The following is a 6744-nucleotide window of genomic DNA, read 5'->3' as shown; positions in this document are numbered from 1 at the left end:
GCTAGGCAAGAGAAGGTGCAGGAGAAAGCCAAGGAGAGAAAATCTGCTTTTGTAATACCCTGCTCTCGCTCTCTCTTTCTTTTTAAAGAATTATTTATTTTAATTTTATTTGTTTAATTTCATTTAATTCTTTAGCGGTTTTTGCCTTAGGGCTCATGCTCCTGGGAGAGAGACAGAGACAGTGAGAGGGAAAGTGAGAAATCAACCCCCAGGGAGGATGGCCACTCTGCAATCCATTCTCCTCCCAGAATCTTGGCATGCACGCACATGCACCCCCCATAGTTTTCAAGCCACTGGGTCTGGGAGTCGAACCACAGTTGGCCATGTGGGAGTCCAGTGACGTAGCCACTATGCTACCTGCTGGCCCCTTATGATGATGATGATTATGATGATGATGCTGATGATTAAATTTGCTGTAGGGCACATGTGCCCACTGGAGAGAGCCAACGAGAGAGAGAGAGAGAGAGAGAGAGAGAGGGAAAGTGAGAAAGCAAGCCTCCAGGTCCAGGACTTGAACTGCGGCCAGCCATATGGGAGCCCAGTGCTTCAACCACCATGCCACCTGCTGACCCCAACTCCCTGTTCTCTTACAAAGTAACCTAGTACTGTGAGACCTAACCCCGTTGACCAGCGAGAGTGGTGCAGCAGTAACGCCGTGCTCCATGATGCTGCAGCCACGTGGGAAGGTCCCAGGCTCATGTCTTAAAGCCCCTCTGTACACACTGGGCACGCATATGTGTCCATGATCCTGGCCGGCTAGGGCTGGAAATGGATGGTGGCATGAAGACCCTGTTGGAGGTATTCTCTCTCTCTCTCACTTTCTCGTGGAATGAAGAAAGAAAGAAGCTTAAAAGGAGCTAACCCAATCCTGTGAGAATGGCATTGAACTATTCAGGAGGGCAGAGCCCTCAAGACCTATACACCTCCCATTAGGCCCCAGCTCCCAGCACTGTTCTACTGGCAATTACACTTCAACATGAGTTCTGGCAGGCACAAACCACATGCAAACCATAGCAGAGGGTTTCCTGGAAGAGTCTTGGTCCCACACCCACAGCAAAAGTAGCTTCTGACCCTGCCACACCCGACAGCTTCCCCGGAAGGACAGGCTGGTATGAGAGTGCATGCGAGAGCGTGTGTCGTGTGTGTGAAGCTGTGTGGATGTGGGTGGGTTTGGGAATGGCAGGGGGCATGACTATAATATTCTTTGAGAGTAACTGAGCAAGGCATCCTCAGAAGAGGGCCAAGGTGACTGGCTGGGGCCTTCAGTGTGATCCCAGTGCACAGAGGCCTCCTTAGCCCTTCAGATTCCATCTCGAGCCTCCGGCAGGTGTTCTTGTAATGTGGCCAGCTGAGCCAGAACCACTCAAACAGTGTCCCTTGAGGGGACAGTAGTGCTGGTGACTATTAGGTCAAGCATCTCTGAGGGGGTGGGGCTGAAGCTTCAGGCATTTCCCCTCATGAGCCAAGGAATGCCAGAGAAGCCCTGAGAACAATGGGGATCTGACAACCTCTGAGAGGACCTATGACGTGGGCCCTGAGCAGGTCCGCACCTGCCTGCAGAGAACTCAGGCAGGGGAGAGCGATTGGATACTGAGGAGCCAGGAATCCTTGAAGGAGGAAGCCGGAAGCAGCTGGGGATGACACCGATAGGCATTTCCCGCCTCAGGATGCCCTCCCGCTTTCCTCACTGCCGCTGCAGCTGCAAAAGCAAAACTGCAGCTTCCCTCTGGCCCCAAATGGCTGTTCCAGAGGTGGAAACTGTAGGCCCCCATTGGCCCCCCACTCTCGGTCTCCCTCCCTGCCCTGAAGAAGGCAGGCAGCTCCCTCAATGCACAGTACGGTGCCCTTTAGGCCTAAATGAGAGTAGGTGGACTTTAGGGCAATGATCTGGAGCGCTTTCCCTGCTTGACCCCAGGCCTCTGTTTCCCCTGCCAACAGAGAGCTGATCTTGAGGGCCTTCTGGTCTGGAAAGTGTGCTTGCCCTCTGGCACTTTCACTGAGAGCCACGCCTGGGTGGTCTTACTGGGCATTGTTCAGTTGCCAAGTCTCCTATAGAATATTTCATGAATGGCACCAGGCCCCAAGCAAATTGAGGCCTTTCACTTTGGAAAGCTCGCCTCACCTCCATTTCGTGGCCTAGTGGTCAAGGGGGCTGGATCCCACCAGGCCGACGGTGGTTTGAGTTCCAAAGATCCAGTGGCTTGAGATTCATGCTGCACATATGTGTATGCATACAGGCCCAAAATCTGAGCAGGATGGAGAGATGGAGGAGAAGGGATTGCACTGTGACCACACTCCATGGAGGTGTTTCCTCTCACTCCCTTGGTCTTTCTTTGGTGAGCACATGCACCCTATGGCAAGCAAAACCAAAACAAAACAAATAAAACCTTGTCCTAAGACTCGTCGACCTATTTTGCACTGCAACTTATCCTAAACATGTTCTGTTCACACCCTTGGGTTGTGATGACAATTCCCCCTCCAAAGCTGTAGCAACCGCAGCCACACCTCTTAGTGATTCTTAATGGCTACTGAAGGTTTCAGCACAGAGGAGAGAAGCTAAGGGCATGCGCAGTTCCCAGCACAGAAGCCACTGCACTCGGAGAACATCTCATTCTGAACTGGTCATGTTTCATGAGCTCCATGAGCCGTATATGGCTGGTGGCAACAGTTTTGGAGACCCGAGTGACCTCCTGGGTGCACTTTATTATGGATCAATTATATTTCAATAATGCTGTTCAAAAATCCCTCAGGAGGCCAGCAGGTGGTGTGGTGGCTAAGGGCGCTGGACTCCCACATGGCCTACCGTGTTTCTAGTCCCAGACCTGGTGGCTTGCTTTCTCACTTTCCCTCTCTCTCTCTCTCACATACACACACACACTCTGTCCCTCTCTGATCACATTAAAATTAAATAAATTTAAATAAAATCATTCTTTAAAAAAAGAAGTTCCTCAGTAGCTCTCCATGGTGACTCTAGAGGATGAAAAAGAACAAGTTCCACCTCTTTCTCTTTCTTTTCTTCCTCCAGTGTGACTATTAGGAAATGTAAACTTACACACGTGGCTTGCATTGTATTGCTATGGGACAGGGCTGATGTAATAACCCTAGTCCATTTTACAGATCGTGACACTGAGGCCCAGAGGGGAAGGAGCTCACTCATGTAATGAGGTAGAGAATTTATTTGGTATAATGGCTAGCACCAGAATCCCAAGGGCAACTAGGTTGGTAAAAACAAAACAAACAAAACTTAGATAAGTTCTTGAGGGTAGAAACTGATACGTGACCCCAACCCCATGCCCTTAGTAGGTACCAGGGCCTCAAGGGACAGGGGAAGAATTTGGAGCAACCTCAGAACATCTGGAGGGGAAGGGAAAGGAACAGAAGAAAGGGGACAGGGGCACCAGAGAGATGGAAAAAGTCTGCTTGCCGTGCGTCTGTGTCGTGATCACACCCGTCCCCCAGAGATCCGTCCCACCCAAGGTCTTCAGTCAATTCTACTATTCTCATTTTCTTGGCGGGAACTGCGGAAGGGTCTAGGTTTCTTGTTTTGGTCAATGTCGTGAAATCAGGGCTAGCAGTGGTGGACGTAGGAAGGTCCCAGGTTTGCATCTGGAGGTCTCCCTGTGCACACCGGGCACACCTGACCATGCCCATGATGCTGGTCACCTGGGCTGAGGCTGGATCATGGAGGGAAGACCCTGTTTGCAGTGCCCCCTCCCCACCATGGAAGAAATATATAAAGTTAGAAGAGGGAGAAGACATTTCCACTGGAGTGAATCCGGAAGACTTCATGGAGGATATGGCATTTGAGCTGAACGTTGAAAGAGGGTAGGCTGCAGATATAATTCCCAATACTTCATATAATGTTTATTATATGCTGGCTCTTCTTTAAGTGCATTGCGAATAGTAACTCGGGGCCGACCATAATCCTATGAAGTTAATGCCACCCTTATTCCCATCTCACAGATATGAAAATAGAGGCACAGAGAAGTTAAATGACTTGCTTGAGCCACACAGATGGAAAGCCATGAAGCCCAGAATCCATCCTAGGCAGTTTCCATGCTCACACTCACAGAAATAGGGCGGGGGCAGGGTGGCCCAAGCAATAGGAATAGGATCAGCAGACTCAGAGATGGAAGAAAACATGGCTCCCTCAGGGAGAGCAGGGATGCGTCTCCTTTTCCAGGAGTATTTGGTACATGAAGGGGAGTAGTCCAAGATCGGGCAAGAAGACATGGTTTTAGGCCAAGTCTTCAAGCACCTGAAGGCAGTGGGTCTCACAGTGCCTTGAGGGGTGCGGTAGCAACATTCACCCCAGAACCAACTCAAGAAAGGAGGCATCGCCCTGAGCAGGCCCAGCCCAGGCCATGCTGCCCATTTCCCAGGAGGCCTTGCCGAGCCCCATTGACCATCCTCTAAGCTGGCCAGTGTTCATTCGAGGGCAAGAATAGAAAATCCAGTCATGCTCCAGGCAGGAAATTCCACAGCAAAGTCCCCTTAGCTGCATCTTTGCAGCAAGGGCCCTCCCCCACGCAGGCAGGTCCCGTTCCTGTGCTGTTTGCTTGCGGACTGGATGTTGTTATTCCCCGGGCTGCCTGTGTTTATGTCGCGGAACACTTGCCATCCGAAAACAAAGTCCAGGCAGCGGTCCCGCCAGTGCAGCCCACGGCAGAGCCCTTCACTCCGGCATTTCCGGCCCTGCACCCACCTGATGAATTTCTCAATTGAACAACATCAAAGCTGCCCTTCCAGCTTCCCTCTCATCTTAAAGGGACTGTGGTGCCCAGAAGAAGCCATCCGATTCTGGAAGCAAAGCAACTTCTAGACTCGGCATCCTTGCTTGTTCTCGGCCTGGGTGAGAAGTGAAATAGGCCTGATTCACAGCCCCCAGCAAGCAGGACCAGGGAACCCAAGGCCTGGACCCTCAGGCCTCTCTCCAGGGACACAGGAGCTGGCCTCTGGTATTACGACCTGTACCATGCTGATGACGTAGCTGAGGCTCAGAAGACACGAAGGTGGAGGACAAAGAGACCTGAGGAAGGGAGAGAGAGTAGGCGAGTGGTGCAGAAAATAAAGGCTAGAAAGACAACAGAGTGGAGGTGGAGGGAAGCGGCCTCTGCCCACGGTCCCTCTATGCCATTCTTCTGCCCCCACTCCTGGGCCCCACCTTGGGTGCTCCATCTCTTGCCCAGCCCTGACCAGCATCTCCTCTGCTCTTTGTCACCACTGGTCCCTGCTCCCAGTCACCAGAGTGCTGATCACATCTGACCCACAGGACCCTGAGTGGAGTCTGCCCACCTCATCCCAATCCCTCCTCTCCTTCCCTCCCATCTTGGCATAAAATCTAGGCTGCACGGGTTAGCACTGGGCTGTGTGTGGCTGCCCTCTGTGTGAGATCACACAGTCCACTAGCCAGGACAGAAGCTCTCACCTCTCCTGCTCTCCCTTTTCCCTCGCCCCTCTGTCCTCTCCCTCTCTTCTCCTGCCTTGCCTTTCCAACGGGCCATGCCCTGTGGGCCACTGAGACACGTTGGCATGATCCAGTGCACTCCCTATCGACTTGGGGATCAACCGACCACTGAGGCCACCACCCCCAGGGGGCGATTTCTCACTTTCCCTCTCTCTCTGTCTCTCTCTGGTGGGTGCACGTACCCTAGGACAATAAAATAAAATTAAAATAAAGAGCAACAAAAAATTACCAGTGGCTGAAAGGCTAATTACCAGTGGTTAAACAAACACACTGATGTGGTCAGCTCTCCACCATGTCTGGAGGAGCTCATGGGGCAGCTCCTTGTACTGGCACGCGAGCTGGAAACGCACCAGGGTCTCTAGTGGCAGGGGGGGGCAGGGGGGGGGGGGGAGGCGCATTCCTGGCGGCTGCAAGGGCTCCTGGTCGGATCGGGGCAGCGGTGTCCGAATGAGGCATGGCCAAATTGGGCTTCGCCTGACTTATCTTCCACTTCCTCCCCACACCCTCCCAGCACCTAGCCTCTGCCTGGCACACAGCAGGTGCACGGCAAGGCAAGGCCTTGCTAACTAATATGAAGAGCAGCTGTCATTTATGGAACACCTACTATGTGCCCGGCATGGTGCTAGGGCCTCACAAAGATTTTCATTTAATTCTCATGACCTGATGAGGAAGGTGTTGCTTTTTAGCCCCATTTTACAAATGAGGAAATAATGCTCAGAGATATTAAAAGTGACTTGTCTAAGTTCAAAAAACTTCTTGGAAATGCTTATTATAACAAAAGTTACGCATGGATTTCAATTTTTTTTTTGCACTAAAATGAACCCATAGTTTAATTCATTTTCCTGTCATAAATAGTTGGTCTGCCATTCAAGTTCAAGTCTTTCTGCTGCTAGAGACAGGCTCACACCCCCATGCTACACTGTAGAATGAATGAATTTTATGTTAACCCACTGACTGCGACCTCATTTGCACTTAGCTGAAAGCAAAAGACTCTTGAATCAATGAAATGTGAGGGTCTGAGATACGCTCCCCTTCCAGTGCACATGTGTGCAAACTGGTGCACACACACACCTTGGGCTTTGGAAATATCTCTTTGGTGCAACTGCTGCAGCCCCCAGAGGAGCGACTCTAGAGAGTGCAGGCTGTCAGGGGCTAGAGGGAGACGGAAGGCCTACACCAGGGCAACCTCCACATAAAAAACTCAAATCCAAGACCAGCGGATGGCGTAGTGGTTACGTTGCTGAACTCCCACATGGCCGCGCGCCGGTCAAGTCCTG

The sequence above is a fragment of the Tupaia chinensis genome, unplaced genomic scaffold (assembly GCF_000334495.1).
Source record: "Tupaia chinensis unplaced genomic scaffold, TupChi_1.0 Scaffold144058_1, whole genome shotgun sequence".
Lineage (NCBI taxonomy): Eukaryota > Metazoa > Chordata > Mammalia > Scandentia > Tupaiidae > Tupaia > Tupaia belangeri.
This window is presented reverse-complemented; position numbering follows the sequence as displayed.